Here is a 21,547-nt window from a genome sequence, read left to right on the forward strand (position 1 = left end):
CTCATTTCTACAAAAAGTCAAAAAAACAGCTGGGCCTGGTGGCATACACCTGTAGTCCCAGCTATTCGGGAGGCTGAGGTGGGAGAATCACTTGAGCCTGGAGGGTTCAACTGTGCCACTGCACTCTAGCCTGGGTAACAGAGTGAGACCTCGCTCAAAAAAAAAAAGGATTGGAGAAATAAGTAATCCAAAGATTACCTAAGCCAAAACCACACAAAACTCAAGACTTCAAAAACTGTGTTACCAAATACATATATATGCTTTGGATATCATGCAAAGCCTACATCTAAATAAATAAATCCCACATCAAAGGAAATATAGTGCAAATCAGCAAAACAAATAATCATCAGAATGTACAGACAACCCACAGAATGGGAGAAAATAATTGCCAACTATGTATCTGACAAAGTACTAGTATCCACAATCTCCAAGGAACTCAAAGAAATCAGTAAGAAGAAAACAAATAATCCCATCAATAAGTGGGCAAACGACATTTTTCAAAAGAAGATATACAAATGGCCAAAAAACATATGAAACGCTGCTCAACATCACTAACCATCAGGGAAATGAAAATTAACACCGCAATGAGATATCACCTTATTCCTGAAGGAATGGCCATTAAAAAGTCATAAAACAATACATGTTGGCATGGATGTGGTGAAAACAGAAACTTACACCCTGCTGGTGCAGATGTTAATTAGTGCAGCCTCTATGGAAAACAGTATGGAGATTCCTTAAAGAACTAAAAGTAGGTCTACCATTCAATCCAGCAATCCCACTACTGGATATCTACCTAAAGGAAAAGAAGTCGTTATATGAAAAAGACACATGCACATAAATGTTTGTTGCAGCACAATTCACAACTGCAAAGGTATGGAACCAACCTAAGTGCCCAATGACCAATGAGTGGATAAACAAAATGTGGTATATATACACCATGGAATGCTACTCAGCCATAAAATGGAACAGAATAACGTCTTCTGCAGCAACTTGGATGGAACTGGAAGCCATTATTCTAAGTGAAGTAACTCAGGAATGGACAACCAAATACCCTATGTTCTCGCTTATAAGTAGGAGCTACATTATGAGTATGCAAAACCAATCAGGGTGACGTAATGGACTTTGGAGACTCAGTAGGGGGAGAAGGGGAGGGGAATGTGGAATAAAAGACTACATATTGGGTACAATGTACACTACTTTGGTGAGAGGTAAACTAAAATCTCAGAATTCACCACGATATAATCCATCCATGTAACCAAAAACCACCTGTACCCCAAAAGCTCTTGAAATTTTTAAAAATTAAAAAATAAGAAATATAGTACAAATGACTACATAATAAAGAGCTAGTTAATACGCCACTTTTAAAAACTAAAGATCCTAATACTCCTTCAAAGACTAAATAAGCCGGGCACGGTGGCTGTAATCCCACCTGTAATCCCAGCACTTTGGGAGGCCAAGGTGGGCGGATCACCTGAGGTCAGGAGTTCGAGACCAGCCTGACCAACATGGAGAAACCCCATCTCTACTAAAAATGCAAAACTGGCTGGGCATGGTGGCATATGCCTGTAATCCCAGCTACTCAGGAGGCTGATGCAGGAGAATCGCTTAAACCTGGGAGGCAGAGGTTGCAGTGAGCTGAGATCGCACCATTGCACTCCAGCCTGGGCAACAAGAGCGAAATTCCGCCTCAAAAAAAAAAGGAATGCACTCTATTATTTTTTTAAATGACCCAAACTAAAGTTTAGTAAGAGAGACTTGTATCATGGGTCAAAATGTTAAAAGCAAAGTAGCTGCAACAGTATTCTTAACAAAATAATTAACAAACAAAAAGCATTATTAAAAAGATGATAAATTGGGCATGGTAGCATGTGCTGGTAATCTACCAGCTACTCAAGAGGTTTCAATGGTTAGGATCATTTGAGCCCAAGAGTTCAAGATCAGCCTGGGCTGTAAGACCTCTACCTCAAACAAACAAACAAAAAACAAAAACAAGCAAACAAAACAGGATGATTACAAATTGTATCTACTAACAAACTGTATTCAACAAGTTCATATTAAAGTTTTATTTCCCATCACGTTTCTAATCCAACTAAGAAATAATATCGTATGAATGCTTTACAAGTTTCAGAAAGTAAAAAAGTAAAACTTAGAAAGAACATTCCATAAAATTAGAGACTCCAATTTAAGAGCAATGCCCCCTAACCCTAACTGTTATAAATATTGTTCAGAATTCAGGTGGCTATCACCGGAGTAGGAAAAGTACCAAAGAACAGATAGGAGGAAAGGTAGAAACACAGAAGAGAGGAAAGAGAAGCATATTGTAGTATTTACAGGGTACATCAAATAGGAGTCCAATCAAGAAAACAGAAACCTCTCCATATATTTAATAGAAGACATAGCTACTAATACAGGAAATTTTCCAGCACACATTTGGACCATGGAAGGAGGAGCTCTCTGATAAGAGCTAAAGTCACAAAGGACAAGAAGCCCCTACCAGAGAAATAGCCTTTACCAGACATGACAACCAAAAAATACCCTGGCTTCTCCCTTCTACCTGTCCTCCAATCTTCCGCTAGTATCTGTCAATGGCCAAACTCATGCAGAAGCCTGTGGCTCGGCCCTTAAAACAGAAACAGAGGAAATGAAAATTGAGAAATAGAAAACCAAACAGGCAAATGATAACACAAAGTATCTTCCCAAAATCTCTTCTGGTATTAGTAGACACTACAAAGACCTTAGATCCTATTGCTTATTCATATCATTCCTTGTATAAACTATTCTTTTCCTGAGAGGGTAGAAATACTCCTGTATTTCTAACTTTAATGCTATTTTTTAAAAATCCATTATGATATCTAAAAATGTGAGGACTATATCTAAGTAGCACAAGCCCTTCAGGATTCCAAGGGTCATTTATCCTAGTGGTTAGATCTTAATCACTGGCTAGAGATTTTAATCCCCTAAAAAAAAAACCAGCCTCCTACCTCCACCCCAAGACCAATTAAATCAGAACCTCCAAAAGTGGGGCCCACACAGTGGTAGTTTTCTAAGAACTCCCCAGAGTGATTCTAATACGCAGCCAGGCTTGAGAACCACTGGTTTATCCAAAATATTGCTGGAATTAAAAGGATTAAAAACCAAAATTTGCTCAACAACACCCTAAGGTCTCAGCCAGAAGAGGGCAGCAAGGAACTATTCTGGAAGGCCACAAAAGAAAAAATAAGGTGCCCTAGTACCTTAGTCCCTTAGGAGCTGTGCAGAGGGGGGAAAAGCCCACTGAGGTTCAAGAATTCTGGGATAAATGCCATACCTCAAGTGGGAACTAATGAATGAATGGTAAGGAACCAAGCAGAGATAAGCCCCCAAGCAGGGTAAGGTGAAGGAACAAGAGAGAGCCAGTAGATGGTCAGAAAAGTACCAGGCACAAAATGCCACTCAATTGTGCTCATTTTCCAGTCATCCTGATTTCCTTAGCTAATTACTTTGTCTTACTCTATTACTGAAAGATGCATAAAATCCTTTTTGAAACAAGTCTGAAATTAAGGGGATCACTTAAAATATGACCCAGACACACCTTATCTTGGCTAGCAGATCAGTCATTTACACACATTATCAGTAATACTACAAATGTATAATGTTTAAAGGAGATCTAGAATGAGTAAACTAGTGCAAATCTACCATGACTACTAGAAAAATAGCTCTAAGCACACGGGACATCATCAGTCTTCACATATGAAGACAGTATATCTACTATTACTAACATTATTGCTGCTAATCACAAAACAATAAAAACAAATAAATTGAACTGTGTAACCTTTAGGAACTCAGATTGGCACTGAATCACCTGTCACTTATTCATGATAAATAAATATACATGTGTGTCTGTGTGTAGAAAGAAAGCAATTACTAAAGAATATTCTTAAAGATATTTAGCTTTAAGATTTAATAAACACAGCTCTCCCTCTCCCCACGGTCTCCCTCTCTTTCCAAGGTCTCCCTCTGATGCCGAGCCGAAGCTGGACTGTACTGCTGCCATCTCGGCTCACTGCAACCTCCCTGCCTGATTCTCCTGCCTCAGCCTGCCGAGTGCCTGCGATTGCAGGCGCGCGCCGCCACGCCTGACTGGTTTTCATATTTTTTTGGTGGAGACGGGGTTTCGCTCTGTTGGCCGGGCTGGTCTCCAGCTCCTAACCGCGAGTGATCCGCCAGCCTCGGCCTCCCGAGGTGCCGGGATTGCAGACGGAGTCTCATTCACTCAGTGCTCAATGTTGCCCAGGCTGGAGTGCGGTGGCGTGATCTCGGCTAGCTACAACCTCCACCTCCCAGCTGCCTGCCTTGGCCTCCCAAAGTGCCGAGATTGCAGCCTCTGCCCGGCTGCCACCCCGTCTGGGAAGTGAGGAGCATCTCTGCCTGGCCACCCATCGTCTGGGATGTGAGGAGCCCCTCTGCCCGGCTGCCCAGTCTGGGAAGTGAGGAGCGCCTCTTCCCGGCTGCCATCCCGTCTAGGAAGTGAGGAGCGTCTCTGCCCGGCCACCCATCGTCTGAGATGTGGGGAGCGCCTCTGCCCTGCCTCCCTGTCTGGGATGTGAAGAGTGCCTCTGCCCGGCCGCAACCCCGTCTGGGAGGTGAGGAGAGTCTCTGCCCGGCCGCCCCGTCTGAGAAGTGAGGAGCCCCTCCGCCCGGCAGCCGACCCATCTGGGAAGTGAGGAGCGTCTCCGCCCGGCAGCTGGCCCATCCGGGAGGTGGGGGGCAGCCCCCGCCCGGCCAGCCGCCCCGCCCGTGAGGGAGATGGGGGGCAGCCCCCGCCCGGCCAGCCGCCCCGCCCGTGAGGGAGGTGCGGGGCAGCCCCCGCCCGGCCAGCCACCCCGTCCGGGGGGGAGGTGGGGGGCAGCCCCTGCCCAGCCAGCCGCCCCGTCCGGGAGGTGGGGGGCGCCTCCGCCCGGCCGACGCCCCATCCAGGAGGTGGGGGGGCGCCTCTGCCCGGCCGCCCCTTCTGGGAAGTGAGGAGCCCCTCTGCCCGGCCGTCACCCCGTCTGGGAGGTGTACCCAACAGCTCATGGAGAACGGGCCATGATGACGATGGCGGTTTTGTCGAATAGAAAAGGGGGAAATGTGGGGAAAAGACAGAGAAATCAGATTATTGCTGTGTCTGTGTAGAAAGAAGTAGACATAGGAGACTCCATTTTGTTCTGTACTAAGAAAAATTCTTCTGCCTTGGGATGCTGTTGATCTATGACCTTACCCCCAACCCGGTGCTCTCTGAAACATGTGCTGTGTCCACTCAGGGTTAAATGGATTAAGGGCGGTGCAAGATGTGCTTTGTTAAACAGATGCTTGAAGGCAGCATGCTCGTTAAGAGTCATCACCACTCCCTAATCTCAAGTACCCAGGGACACAAACACTGCGGTAGGCCGCAGGGTCCTCTGCCTAGGAAAACCAGAGACCTTTGTTCACTTGTTTATCTGCTGACCTTCCCTCCACTATTGTCCTATGACCCTGCCAAATCCCCCTATGCGAGAAACACCCAAGAATGATCAATAAAAAACAAAAAAAATTCAAAAAAAAAGATTTAATAAACACAATTTTTCTGTACCTTCTGACAGAAAAATATGAAAAAAAATTCGAACTTTCTCAGGACTTTTTGTTTTTAGCTACTAATAGAGAATTAGCCCCCTGCTTTTAGCTTATCCAAAAATAAATACAGCAATACCACCTCTTTCTATACTACCACCTTTTTCTAGGGGTTGAAGACTAGAGGAGAATCACTACCTTGGAAGAGAAGAAATCAATTATCAATTGAAGAAATCAATTATTTTCACTTATGGAACTGACTTTAGGCAATGGATATATGACTTCATATCTTTTAGAGAATGCTTGGGAAAAAAATAAAACTGTATGTTCCAATCCAAAAACTTATCTACAACTACCTATAACCTATATTTACTTTGAAAAAAAAATCTCTTATTGTACAGACTAGCCTCTCTTTTCAATGATCATTAGGAATCTCAGAGCTGTAGTTTTGTTTTGTTGTTGTTGTTGGTTTTTGTAATTCACCTGTAAATCACAGCTGTCTAGCTGAACACAGCATCCAGGCAAGCCAAGTATCTTACCCAATCATGTGTCCAAACTTCATATTTTATAATTATCTGCATTATCTCAATTTGTATTACCTTAAAACTACTTCAAGGGGAGGCTCAATTCTACAATGAAGCTCTAAAATGTGCAATGTTAGGTTACTGTTTTTGTAATTCCACAGTAAAATTCCATATATACCCTTGAGGGTAAGGATTATGCTTAATCATGATCATGCTTAAGGATCCAAGTATCTTATCCGTGTACAAACTTCATATTTTATAATTATCTGTGTTATCTCAATTTGTATTACCTTAAAACTACTTCAAGGGGGAGCCTTAATTCTACAATGATGCTCTAAAATATGCAATGTTAGATTACTGTTTTTGTAATTCCACAACAAAATTCCGTACATACCCTTGAGGGTAAGGATCATGCTTAATTTATCTTTGTGTCTGTCAATATTTAGCAACATGCCACTATTGGTAATGCACACGGTCCCAACAAGATGTTTTTCCTTCTTATTTTTTTCACAATATGTATCTTACATATATTGCAATACATGAAACTAGATGTATAGAACATTTATGGCAGCATTACTTATAATACTCGAAATATGAAAATAAACCAGACGTCCATCAGTGATAAGTGGGTGAACAGCTACATACATATAATGAAATATTAGTCATAAAAAAATACTCAAATATACTATAACTTGGATGAATCTTGAGACCATTATGTTAAACGAAAGAAGCCACCCAAAAAAGGTCACATATTGTATGATTCCTTTTTATGATACATTCAGGACAGGCACATCCATATAGAGAAAAAGCAGATTAAAAGTTATGAGGGGACCTGTTTAGGGGCAGGTTAGGGAATGATTACCTAATGGAGTATAGGGTGTTTCTGGAGTGTGATGAAAAAATTTTGAAACTAGAAAGAGCTGTTAGTTTTGGTCGCACATTATGAATACACTAAATAACACAGAAAAGTACATTTGACAATGATTATTTGACTGTGAAGTGATTTTCACCTCAATTAGAAGAATGTATTTGAAGAAAAATATGTACAATTTAAAGACTTAGAAAATGAGTACTTAAATAACACACCACCATGATGATGGGAAATAAAACTCTTCCGCCACCCTCAGAAATCTCTCAAGTGTTCCTTCTTGATTCTCCCTTCCACAGAGATAAAAACTATCCTTCCGGTAATCATTTCTTAGCTTTTCTTATCAACAATATATTCTTATTCAAACAATATTAAACAATATAGTAAAATTTCATCATAGTGTATGTTTTCCCTTGATTTCTTGTACTCACCACTGTATTTGTAATATTCATCACATCTGTAGTTCATTTTATTGCTTGTATAGATCAAGGAATTTTTTTTTTTTTAATGGACAGAGTCTCACTCTGTTCATCCAGGCTGGGGTACAGTGGTGTGGTCATAGCTCACTGTAACCTCAATCTCCAAGGAGATTTTTTTTTTTTATTAAATAGACTCTGTGCATGTCTTTTCATGGCCTGATAACTCATTTCCTTTTATGGCTAGATAATATTGCATCGTCTGGATGTACCACAGTTTGTTTCTCCATTAACCTACTGAAGGACATCTTGGTTGCTTCCAAGTTTGGGCAATTACAAACAAAGTTGCTACAAACATGTATGGGCAGATTTTTATGTGGACTTAGTTTTCAGTTCATTTGGATAAACACCAAGGAACATGACTGCTGGATCATATGGTAAGAATATGTTTAGCTTTTAAAGAAACTGCCCAAGTGTCTCTTGAAGGTTATTATTTTGCATTCCCACCAGCAATGAATGAGAATTCCCATTACTCCACATACTCACCAGCATGTGGTATTGTCAGTGTTTGGAATTTTCATCACTCTAATAGGTGTATAGTATCTCACTGTGGTTTAAATTTGCATGTTCTCTAATGATATGTGGAAACATCTTTTGAAATGCTTGCTTGCCATCTGTATATCTTCTCCAAGGAGGTTCAGATTTTTTTGTCCATTTAATTGTGTTGTTCATTTATTATTGAGTTATAAGGGTTCTCTGAATATTTTTGGATGCCAGTTCTTTTTCAGGTATGTATTTTCCAAAGATTTTCTCCCAGTCTGTGACTTATCTCTTTAGTCCCTAAACAGTATCTTTCACAAAACGTACATATTTTATTTTAACGAAGTCCAACTTAACAACGTCTTTCTTTCATGGAGTATGCTTTTGGTGTTTTGTCTAAAAAGTTATCACCAAACCTAAGGTCACCAGATTTTCTCCTTTATTATCTTCTAGGAGTTTTACATTTTTGTGCTTAACATTAAAGGCTACAATTCACTCTGAGGTAGTTTTTGTGAAAGGTATAAAGTCTGTGTCAAGATTCTTTTTTTTTTTTTTTTTTTTGGTGGCGTGGAAGGGAATGAGATATCCTGTTACTCCAGTGCCACTTGTGGAAAAAATTACCGTTTTTCCTTGTCTCTGCTCCTTTGTCAAGGATCAATTTACTATATTCGTGTAGGTCTACCTATGCGCTATTTTGCTTCAATGATCTATTTATTCTTTCAACAATACCACAATGTCTTGATTACTGTGGCTTCATAAGTCTTTAAGTACAATAGTGTCAGTCTGACTTTGTTCTCCTACAATATTGTGTTGCCTAGTCTAGGTCTCTGACCAATATAAACTTTAGAATAACTTTGCTGATAGCCACAAAATAACCTGCTGCGATTCTGAATTAAATTACACTGAATCTATAGATCATGTTGGGAAGAACTTGACATCTTAACAATATTGAGTCTGCCTAAGCATGAACATGGAATATCTGTTTATTTAGATCTTCGATTTTTTATTTTTGTCATTTTCCTCATATAGATCTTGTACTTATGTTGCAAGATTTATATCTAAGGACTTTAATTTTTTTGTGCTAATATAAATGGTATTGCAACACTGCTATAGTCTTTTTTTTTTTTTGGGGGGACAAAGTCTTGCTCTGTCACCCAGGCTGGAGAGCAGTGGCGTGATCTCAGCTCTCTGCAACATCCACCTCCCAGGTTCAAGCGATTCTCCTGCCTCAGCCTCCCGAGTAGCTGGGACTACAGACGTGCACCACCACGCCCAGCTGATTTTTGTATTTTTAGTAGAGACGGGGTTTCACCATGTTAGCCAGGCTGGTCTCAAACTCCTGACCTCAGGCAATCCGCCCACCTCTGCCTCCCAAAGTGCTGGGATTACAGGCGTGAGCCACTGCACCCAACCTGCTATAATCACTTATTAGTTCCAGAGCACTTGTGATTTGTTGGGACTTTCTACATATACCAACATGTCATTTGTGAATTAAGTTTTATTTCTTCCTTCTCAATCTGTATACCTTTTATTTTCTTTTCCTGTCTTATTGCATTAACCAGGACTTCCAGGATGATGCTGAAGAGTAGTGAGAGGGGACGTATTTGCCTTTTCCCTAATCATAACAGAAAAGGATCTATGTTCTCATTAGTAAATATGATGTTAGCTGTAAGTTTTTTGTAGATTTTCTTTATCAAGTTGAGGAATTTTCCCCCATTCCTAGTTTCCTGAGAGATTTTAATCAAGAATGGATGTTGGATTTTATCAAATGCTTTTTCTGCATCTACTGATATGACCATATGATTTTTCTTATTTAGACTGTGGATGTGATCGATTACATGAATTGATTTCCACATGCTGAACCAGCCTTGCATACCTGGAATAAATCCCACTTAGCTATAGTATGTAATTCTTTTTATACATTTTTGGATTTGATTTGCTAATATTCGGTTGAGGATTTTTACATTTATATTCACAAAAGATTTTGGTCTGTAGTTTAGTTTTCCTTTCTTGTATGGTCTTCGGTATTAGGTACTCTTTGGTATTAAGAGTAATGCTGAGTTAAGAAGTATTCCCTCTGTTTCTATTTTCTGGAACAGACTGTAGAGAACTGGTATAATTTCTTCCTTAAATGCATAGTAGAATCAGGGAGATTTTTTAAAATAAAACATTTAGCTTTTAAAGTAGAAATGTAGGTAATAATATGCATAATGTTAATTACAAAATAACACTGTAGTTGACCCTTGAACAACATGGGTTTGAACTGCACAGGTCCACTTACACAAGAATTTTCTTCCACCTTTGCCACTCCTGAGACAGCAAGACCAACTCCTCCTCTTCCTCCTCAACCTATTCAATGTGAACACAGCAAGGATGAAGACCTTTATGATGATTCACTCCCATTTAATAAACAGGAATACATTTTCTATTCCTTGTGATTTTCTTAATAACCTTTTCTCTAGCTACTTTATTGTAACAATACAGTACAGAATACACATAACATACACACAAAATATGTGTTAAGTGGCTGTTAATGTTATCGGTGAGTCTTCCAGTCAACAGTAGGCTATCAGTAGTTAAGTTTTTTAGAAAGTCAAAAGTTACATGTGGATTTCCCACTGTGCAGCAGAGGCGCTGATGCCCCTGATTCTCTCATTGTTGAAGGGTCAACTGTAGCTACCTATATATAAACCCCTTAGCTGGGTGTGATGGCTCATGCCTGTAATCCCAGCATTTTGGGAGGCCGAGGCGGGTGGATCACCGAGGTCAGGAGTTCGAGAACAGCCTGGCCAACATGGTGAAACCCCGTCTTTACTAAAAATACAAAAATCAGCTGGATGTGGTGATGCATGCCTGTAATCCCAGCTACTCAGGAGGCTAGGCAGGAGAAACATTGAACCCGGGAGGCAGAGTTTGCAGTGAGCTGAGAGCACGCCATTGCACTCCAGCCTGGGTGACTAGAATGAAACTCCATCTCAAAAAAAAAAAAAAAAAAAAATCCAAAAAAACCTTTAATATCTTCCAGGTAATGATTTCAATACTTTAAAAATTATACCTGTGTACTATTCACAACAAAACATTATGTTTTTAACTCCCTTATTAGTACATTATTACATTTTTTTTTAAGTGAGCTCAAATGAAGTAACTTGCCATGTAGCTATGAATAAATAAAAGATCTGGTCTTTCAATCCAAGTATATTTAACTATAGCAGTTCTATTTCCTCTAGATTTTATTATTAAAACAAGCAAAAACTGGGGATTAGGAAGTAAAAAGAGAAGTAAAATAAAAGAGCAGAGACCTTAGTAATTCAGTCTTAGGAGAGAGCTGAGACATCACATGTTGCAATTGTGTTTATTCTACACATTTTGAGAAGCGCAGCAAAGTGGTTAAGCATAAGACTGCTGGAGTTTAAATCTGGTTTCCATCACTTGCTAAACATGTGATGGGCCATTTGTCCTATGAGAGTCATGTTTCTTCCTCTGTAAAATGGGATGATTAACATTACTTACCCATGTAAGAATTAAATTGTCAAATTAAATAATTCATGTAAAAATTTAAATTCAGAAATTCTTTTTCAATCATTTATCCTTGCTCTTTAAAATGACAAAATTTATTCAAGAAACTTAGACTATAAATGTCCTGAAACTTAGACTATAAATGTCTAGAAACTTCATTACCTAAAAATTCACTTGACAACTTGAAGCCCACAACTCACTTGCTAATTGTGATTAATATAACCCTCTTCATAATATAAGGTACAAAATATGACAGGTCTTTTCATGGCATTACCATCTGGAATTTCAAACCACTAAATTGTGAATGATTTCAATGTTATATAATATATTTTTACTGTCCAAAGATTCAAGGGTGAGGAAAGAAGGTCTGTTTTGCAATTACTGAATATATGCTACTAACTCCTTAAATTCAACTAGCAAGAACATGTTACTCAAAGTGTAAAGAGAAAACCATGTAGAAGTATAAACCTCTCTAAATGCAGGGTAAGTTACAACAGAGATGCATTGAGCACCATAGGGTAATATATTTTTTCTGGTGAAAAGTATTCTTGGTGGCAACCTATAAAGAAGTCAATCCTCCCCTAACTAAGCTACAGGTTTTCTAATAACATAAAATCAAGGTAGCAGAGCCAAAAAAGTCAGATCACAGAAAGTGATTTAGGGTAGGCATCACAAAGAATTTATAGAAGAAAAAAAGTACCTCTTACCATCAGTTCCTTCTGGGCAGGTTCACACTGCTGAAAATCAGATTTTCATGGGAGCAGTACTGTTATTTTTCTACAGCCATAGTGACCAAGTGGAAACATTTGTTTTAAGCTATCTTTCCAACTAAAAGGATCTAGGCCATGCTCTGTTTTAAAGAACTTTGAGGACTTAACTGATTCCTTTTCAGGCATTGAATCAAACACAGAATTGTTCCTTCAGAAAAATCCTGGCTTTGCCTGCAGGTTCTCTATTACTCTTTCCTCTGAATGTGGGACAATCTTGGAATCAAAAGGAAATCTTTTTTTAATGTGGAATTTTCAGAAAAGGAGTCAATATTATCACTTGCTTACTTATTCCTTAAAGCAGCAGATCCACCCCTAGTAAATAACCCCAAAAAATTGTTGCTGAAGTCCTTTCCATGCCTAATTCTTAACAAATATGTTCAAAGAAATTACACATGTGTGCATACATTCACTTATGTATATATACACACATATATGTATAAAGAGACAGCTATTTAGCTATTTTATTTACAGAATATGCAGATCAACTATTTCTCCTTTTTTTATTTTATCTTTTTTGAAACAGGTCTCACTCTGCAACCCAGGCTGGAGTACAGTGGCAGGATCACAGCTCAGTTCAACCTCCACCCCTCCAGGACTCCAGTGATCCTCCCACCTCAGCTTCCTGAGTTGCTGGGACCACAGGCGTGCACCACCCATGCACGTATAATTTTTTGTATTTTTGGTAGAGAGGGGGTTTTGCTATGTTGCCTAGGCTGGTCCCAAACTCCTGGACTCAGGCAATCCGCCCACCTTGGCCTCCCAAAGCGCTGGGATTACAGGTGTAAGCCACTGTACTAGCCATTTTTTTTGTTTTTGTTTTATTTCGATTACAAGGAAACCAAAAGAAGCCAAAAAGTGTCCAATTTCTTTATATACTCTAGGTTTGATTTTTGGATGAAGATTATTTATTTAGCTCCCCACCCTTCACCCCCATTAAAAATTGCACCTCAGCTTCACGACCTGAGATTTCACTTGGTATACTGTAAAAACCTTTTTGGCACGAGGGACGGGTTTTGTGGAAGACAATTTTTCTACAGGGGGTGGGTGGGAATGGTTTCGGAATAAAAACTGTTCCACCTGGGATTAGATTTTCTTAAGGAGCACCACCTAGATCCCTCCTCGCAAGCGCAATTCACAGTAGAGTTCACGTTCCCATGAGAATCTAATGCCACTGCCAGGTGCTAATGCTGGCCTGCACCTCACGTGCGGCCCAGTCAGTGGCCCCAGGGTTGGGGACTCCTACACTACATGACTCAATATTCCCTATATTGAGGTCTCATTCAAAAATTTTATTTCAGAAATAAGCACTAAGAAAAGTTTAATCTCCTCTAAGAAATTATTTTTGTCTTTAGACACAGAAATGCAGAACCAAATTCATAGCTCAAATTTATCAAGCTGTACACTTAGGATTTGTACATTTCACTCTAGATAAATAAAAAATTTCACCTCACGATCACGGCTCACTGCAGCCTCGATCTCCCCAGTTCAAGTGATTCGCCCACCTCAGCCTCCTGAGTAGCTGGGACTACAGGCATGAGCCACCACACCTGGCTAATTTTTTCTATTTTTTGTAGAGATGATGTCTCACTATGTTGCATAGGCTGGTCTCAAACTCCTGGGCTCAAGTGGATTTCAGACTCTTGAGATAGCATATGTACTCTAATGTTCCTATCATCTGGCCTTTCTATTCTGATATATATTTTGTCCTGATGCTAAAAAATTTGACTCTTTTCTCATTGAATATATATTTTATACTGATCCTATTTTTCCCCACTGAGATTCAGAAGAAACCTGAAAATGCCCTGTAACATACATGAGAAGAAAGTGGAACAAAACAGACTGGTGCTTTGACTTAGCCAATTCTAACCAATGAATCATTATCAACAATTTCCCAGAGGAAAGGAATTAATGGTTCAAATAAAATTCACACTGGTTACTGATCCTATACAGGATATTTATAATTAGTTGAACAATGTATAATTAAACAATTTGGTAAGCCTATTACAATGTGTTCATATTGAGCATGGATAAGTTATTCTCAAATCAACGTCTTTTTTATCATAAATCTTAATTCAAGAACCTAAACCAAATATTACAGACATAGATTTTATTGCACTTCACGTCAATGCACTTCACAGATACTGCCTTTTTTTTTTGGAGACAGAGTCTTGCTCTGTCACCCAGGCTGGAGTGCAATGGCACGATCTTGGCTCACTGCAACCTCTGCCTCCCGGGTTCAAGTGATTCTCCTGCCTCAGCCTCCCAAGTAGCTAGGACTACAGGCGTGTGCCACCAGGCCAGGCTGATTTTTGTATTTTTAGAGAGACTGGGTTTTACCATGTTGGCCAGGCTGGTCTCAAACTCCTGACCTCGTGACCTGCCCGCCTCGACCTCCCAAAGTGCTGGGATTAGAGGCGTGAGCCACCAAGCCCGGCCTTTTTTTTTTTTTTTTTTTTTTAAACAGTGAAGTTTGTTATTACTATTGCAATTGTTTTGGGGTGTCACAAACCATGCCCACATAAAACAGTGAACTTAATACAAGTTGTGTGTTTTCTGACTGTTCCGCAGACCAGCCATTCCCCATTTTTCCCCCCTCTGCTCAGGCTTCCCTATTCCTGGGTATAAAACAATATTGAAATTAGGCCTAATAATAACCCTTATAATGGCCTCTAAGTGCTCAAGTGAAAGGAAGAGTCCCACGTTATTCACTTTATTTTTAAATTTTTTTATTTTTTGAGACGGGAGTCTCACTCTGTCACCCAGGATGGAGTACAGTGGTGCAATCTCAGCTCACTGCAACCTCCGTCTCCCAGGTTCAAGCGATTCTCCTGCCTCAGCCACCCGAGTAGCTGGATTACAGGCACCCACCACCATGCCCAGCTAATTTTTGTATTTTTAGTAGAGACAGGGTTTCACCATGTTGGCCAGGCTGGTCACAAACTCCTGACCTCAAGTGATCCGCTGCCTGCCTTGGCTTCCCAAAGTGCTGGGATTACAGGCATGAGCCATCACTCCCTCATCACTCACTTTAAATCAAAGGCATGCTGAAAGCCAAGACAGGCTGAAAGCTAGGACTCTTGTGCCAAAGAGTCAAGTCGAGAATGCAAAGGAAGAGTTCTTGAAGGAAATTAAAAGTGCCACTCCAGTGAACACACCATGATAAGAAAACGAAACTGCCTTATTGCTGAAATGGAGAAAGTTTAAGTGACCTTGATAGATCAAACTGGCCACAACATTCCCTTAAGTCAAAGCCTAACCCAGAGCAAATGCTTAACTCTCTTCAATTCCAAGAAGGCTGAGAGAAGTGAGGAAGCTGCAGAAGTAAAGTATGAAGCTAGTACAGGTTTAAAGAATCATGCCATCTTCATAATATAAAAGTGCAAGGTAAAGCAACAAGTGCAGATGCAGAAGCTGTAGGAAGTTATCCCCGTCTAGCTAGGATACCTGATGAAGGTGGCTACAATAAACTATAGATTTTCCATGTAGATGACACAGCATTGTACTGGAAGAAGATGGCATCTAGGACTTTCATAGCTATAGAGAAGTCAATGCCTGCCTTCGAAGAACAAGCTGACTCTTACCAGGAATTAAAGAAAGCTAGTGACTTTAAGTTGAAGCCAATGCTCATTTACCATATGAAAATTCCTAGGGCCTTTAAGAATTATGCTAAATCGTCTCTGCCTGTGATCTATAAATGGGACAACAAAGACTAGCTAGCTGATAGCACCTCAGTTTACCACCCGGTTTACTGAATATTTTAAGCCCACTGTTGAGACCTATTGCTCAGGAAAAAAGATTCCTCTCAAAATGTTACTGCTCATTGACAACACACCTAGTTACCCAATAACTCTGATGGAGAATACAATGAGATTAAAGTTGTTTTCATAACTGCTAACACAACATTTATTCTGCAACCCATGCATCAGGGAGTAATTTTGACTTTCAAGTTTTATTATTTGGCTGGGCATGCTGGCTCATGCCTGTTATCCCAGCAGTTTGGGAGACCAGGGCAGGCAGATCACTTGAGACCAGGAGTTCAAGACCAGCCTGGCCAACATGGTGAAACCCCATCTCTACTAAAAACATAAAAATTTGCCGGGCGTGGTGGTACGTGCCTGTAATCCCAGCTACTCAGGAGACTGAGGCAGGAGAATCACTTGAGCCCAGGAGGCAAAGGCTGCAGTGAGCCGAGATCATACCACAGGACTCCAGACTGGACAACATAGCGAGATTCTATCTCAAAAAAAGTATTCACTATTTAAGAAAAACATTTTGTAAGGCTATAGCTGCCACGGACAGTGATTCCTCTGATGGATCTGGGCAAAGTAAACTGAAAACGTTCTAGAAAGGATTCACCATTCTAGATGCCATTCAGAACATTCATGATTCATGGAAGGATTTCAAAATATCAATATTAAGTTTGGAAGAATTCTAACTCTCATGAATGACTTTGTGGGGTTCAAGACTCCGATGGAGGAAGTCACTACACGTGGTGGGATTAGCAACAGTACTAGAGTTAGAAGCGGGGACTGAAAATGTGACTGAATTCCTGCAATTTCATGACAAAACTTGAACAAATGAGGAGTTCCTTCTTAGGGACGAGCAAAGAAAATGGTTTGAGATGAAATCTATGCCTGGTGAAGATGCTGTGAACATGTTGAAATGACAACAAAGGACACAGAATATCCCATAAACATAGTTGATAAAGCAGCAACAGGGTTTGAGATTGACTCCAATTTTGAAGGAATTTCTACTGTGGGTAAAATGCTATCAAACAGCACTCCGGCTACAGAGAAATCTAAACCTCATTGTTGTCTTATTTGAAGAAATTGCCACAGTCACCCCCACCTCCAGCCACCACTCTGATTAGTCAGCAGTCATTTAAATCAATGCAAGGTCCTCCTATCAGCAAAAAATTTACAACTCACTAAAGGCTCAGATGATTGTTAGCATTTTTTTTTAGCAATAAAGTACATTTTAATTTAGATACGTGCATTGTTTCTTTAGACATAATGCTACTGCACACTTAGACTACAGCATAGTGTAAACATAACTTTTACATGCACTGAGAAGTCAAAATATTCGTGTCACTTGCTTTATTGCACTATTTGCCTTATTTCGGTGCTCTGGAATTGAACCCATAATATTTCTGAGATACGCCTGTTTTTATAACAAATATCTGAATCCAGGTGGTCACCAGAATGTTAAGAAGGCAGAAACAGGCAGTCTCCAATTGAGTCTACCTATAGTTGCCTAGCTTTAAGACATTGAGACTATGCATGGGGGGGGGGGGGGATGAGGGAGAGTGCTCCTAGAGAACTGATATGTAAATGTTTTTCATACGCATTCCCAATTTGCCATTAAAAGGAAAGAATAAATCTGAAGCATGTATTGCTAATAAATTCTGGCTGAAACAAATATTGAAACTTACAAACTACTAAGATGTTTTACTTATGTGTTTCCTTGCCTTAAATGCCTGCTTTCCTACTAATCCAACTGAACACTCTATCAGAGGTTCAGCTCCACATCAATTTCTCTGGAAAGGACTGTAGAAACTTGACAGATCCATTCTACTGCAATCAGGTAGCCGGAAAGAGGGAGGGGCTTTTCCTGGAACTGTCTGCTAAGCAGACAGAATAAAGAGGTCATTTCTTTTACCCACTTTTTATGCTGAAAACTTCAAACCTACTAAAAGGCCGTAAAAAAATACAATGAAGTACATTCTTCCTTCTTCATCTAAATTATTCAGTCTCTGACCAATTGTTAACATTTTGCCACATTTCCTTTCTCTCTTTACACATACTTGCACAGACACAATTTTTCTTTGGTTAACAATTTGAATGTTACTTGCAGCATCATGACATTTCACTCCTAAATATGTCAACATGTACCCCATTAAGAAGAAGAGTATTTTCCTATGTAATCAGAATAAATTATCACTCAGAAAACTTAATATTCATATTACACCATTCAAATCCATTCTACAATTTCTCCAGTCACCCTAATAATGTCCTTTAGATCTGTTTTGTCCTCCAGTCCAAGACCCAATGCAGGATCCACTGCACAACACAGTTAATTTCCATGTCTCGCCTTTAACTTTCTGTCTGTCTGTCTATCTACCTACCTACCTACCTATCTATCTACCCATGTATCTATCTAGTCTTTCATGATACCAACTACTAGCATTTTTGAAGGGCCCAAGACATGGAGATTTCCTATTTAGAACTGACTTATTATTTCTTCAATAAGTTCTGGCGAAAAGAAAAAAATGGCATTAAGTACCACACAGGTGAAGTTGTACTCTTCTCAGCGCACCACATCAAGGAATACGTAACGTCAGTTTGTCCCATAATGTTGATGTTAAGTTTGATCATTAAGTTAAACTGGTCAGATTTCTCCAAATCCAATCCCAACCATCTTTCACCAAATGGTTTCAGCATCTTATCTTAATCAAATGTTTCTATAGTGCTTTTTCTATTTATGGATTTTCTATAATTCCTTCTACATTTATTAGTTGTTTAAAACAAAGAACAAATGGCCAACTAGGGTCCTAAAAGCCCTGTGTTCTGAAGGCCATGGGGAGGTTAAATGAAGTAGATTTTGCATCTCCTGAAAAGCACAACTGCATCTCACTACCTTTTTATATGGTATTCTATTTAAAATATTATGATAATAGGAGTCTAATTATTGGGGGTAAAACTGAAAACATAGCTTAGAACAACAGTGTCCAATGTAAGTTTCTGGAAAGATGAAAATGTTCTGCACCGTCGACAGGAACCACTAGCCACATGGCTATTTGAGCACTTGAAACGTGGTTAGTAGAACCAAAGAACAGAATTTTTAATTTACTTTAAACAACCACATACAGCTAGTAGCTACTGTATCGGACAGGGTAAGCTTAGAGAATCTTTTTTTCTCTTTTCTGAGATGGAGTCTCGCTCTGTCACCCAGGGTGGAGTGCAGTGGCTCTATCTCGGCTCACTGCAACCTCTGCCTTTTGGGCTCAAGTGATTCTCCTGCTTAAGCCTCTATTTCTGTAGAGATGTATGGCCAAAAAATATAAAAAATTTAAAGTGAAGATTCTTGGGTGGGCATGGTGGCTCACACCTGTAATCTCAGCACTTTGGGAGGCCAAGGCCGGCAGATCACTTGAGGTCAGGAGTTTGAGACCAGCCTGGCCAACATGGTGAAACCCTGTCTCTACTAAAAATACAAAAATTAGACGGACATGGTGGTATGTGCCTGTAATCCCATCTATTTGGGAGGCTGAGGTGAGAGAATCACTTGAACCCAGGAGGCAGAGGTTGTAGTGAGCTGAGATCACAGCATTGCACTCCGGCCTGAGCGAAAGAGCAAGACTCCATCTTAAAATAAATAAATAAAATAAAATAAATTTTTTATCATTTTTTAAGGAAAGTTTCCTACCTAAATGCAAACACATGTAACAGAAACTTAATCAGCTTTTAAAAATAATAATACGGTAAAAGAAGTAGTAACTATTACTTTGAGAACTTTCTGTAGGCCAAATTTTATAACAGGTACTTTACACAGACTCTCATTTAAGCCTTGCTATGACTCTAAACAAACCTTTTAAAGAAATTTTTCATAATGAAATCACCCTTGTAATTAATTATAGCAGAGCTCTCTTGAACAAAGTACATTTAGAAAAACAAGGGCCACTTAAAATGTTAATGTAATCTACATTTTTATGTGCTAAAAATTTTAATAACAGATCCTAAAACTGTTAAGTTAGAGGGAACCAATAGTTAATGGAAACTTCTAATTGTTAGACTATTTTTTGAATGTAGCAACATCTTTACTATTCTAATTAAAAATAAATGGCACATTAATTTCTAATGTCACTGGACAGTTTAAGAATATAGACCATATTGTGACTGGAAGAAGTGATCAATTTTTCAGGTGAAAAACAAACCACAATTCTGGTCATTAAGTAAAAGAGGCCTGGTTAAATAAATCTACTTTGAAAATTTCATTACTAACAGTTGTTAGTAATGAATGAACGCTATGCTTTAAACAGCAAACTTGGCAGGCGCAGTGGTACAGGCGTGTAGGCCCAGCTAGACTCGGGCCGAAGTGGGAGGTTTACTAGAGCCCAGAAATTCCAGGCTGCTGTACACTATGATTATGCCCATGAACAGCCACTGCAGTCCTGCTTCAGCAACATAGCAAGACCTAGTCTCTATACAAATAAACGTAACTAATGAAAAAAGCCCCAGCAAACTCATATGCAGTCTCCTCAAAAAATATACTTCTTATACTGTAGCATTCTAAACCTAAAAGATATATAGTGAGATGTTTCTCCCCCTGCACTCCCAAAGAAGAGTTGAGAAGTCTTTTTTGTTTTGTTTTGCTTCTGGGGCTTTGAGAAGTCTTCATGGAAAGCTTCATATATGGTAAGCACAACCAGAGATCCATGAAATCCAAACTTCACTCCCTGATACAGTATACTTTGCAAGAACCTCAACAGTTTAAATTTGGAAGTTCAGTTTTAAAAATAGGTTAATATCAGTATCATGAAGTACTCACAACCTACATTGTTTCTCTCTTCTGAATGTTCCATATATATTGCTCTTCTTCTTGGGATGTGCTTTTCTGCCTATCCAATCTTCTCCAAACCCTTTGCACATACTATTTGCTCTCCCAGGAACATCATTCTAATATTTAGCCTACCTTGTGTCTCCTTCCCTCAAACGGCACACATTTGGTGAGAGGATTAAATAAATATAAACACACCCAGCATATAATAACTCTGAATAAATGAATGCACAAACTTTCTTATCTATACACCTGGCTAGCATTCAGAATTTGGCCTATGATAGGCACACTGTTAAGTATTTGCTGAAATTAAAACATGGAGGATAAATGTTTTCACTTTAAAAAAAAAAAAAAAAAGGAGAAGGGACAAAGGAACAGGGTATGTCCATTTGGCATAAAGGAATTTAAATATTTAAAAATAAAATCCAATTAACCAGAACACCCTTCATCAAAACTAAAGCAAGTTAACTTTCATGTTACTATACTAAACAAGGGCAAGTAATACGCAAACAACAGATATTTTTCTGGAATTAAAAACAAAGTGCACAGAGGTCACATTCGTAACACACTAAGAATTTCTGAACATATTTCATTTACATTGAGAATAAATAATGGTCTCATTGGTCTAATATAATATAATGCCTATTAGGAGACAATTCTCCATTGGTCTCTCACATTTCTGCCTGTCCTGCAAGCTGCAAACATGCTCTTTGCTTCAGACTATCTTTTCAAGGGTGGTCACTTAGCAAAAACCTTGGAAGATAAAGAAAGTATGTCTCCCTCTGGAGC

General features: G+C 39.3%; 1 protein-coding gene across 4 annotated transcripts in view; it reads right to left on the minus strand.

The window, feature by feature from the left end:
- HS2ST1 (heparan sulfate 2-O-sulfotransferase 1) overlaps window positions 1-21,547 on the minus strand; it is a 199,260-nt gene that overhangs the window by 145,156 nt on the left and 32,557 nt on the right. Inside the window, exon 1 of one of the 4 annotated variants that reach the window (XM_034934216.3) lies at window positions 10,198-16,518. The exons of the other annotated variants lie outside the window; for them this stretch is intronic. The gene's annotated coding sequence lies outside the window, so the exon portion shown is untranslated. Of the gene's footprint in view, window positions 1-10,197; window positions 16,519-21,547 lie in introns of those variants that run through there. 4 annotated transcript variants of the gene reach the window in all.

The sequence above is a fragment of the Pan paniscus genome, chromosome 1, assembly GCF_029289425.2.
Source record: "Pan paniscus chromosome 1, NHGRI_mPanPan1-v2.0_pri, whole genome shotgun sequence".
Taxonomy (NCBI): domain Eukaryota; kingdom Metazoa; phylum Chordata; class Mammalia; order Primates; family Hominidae; genus Pan; species Pan paniscus.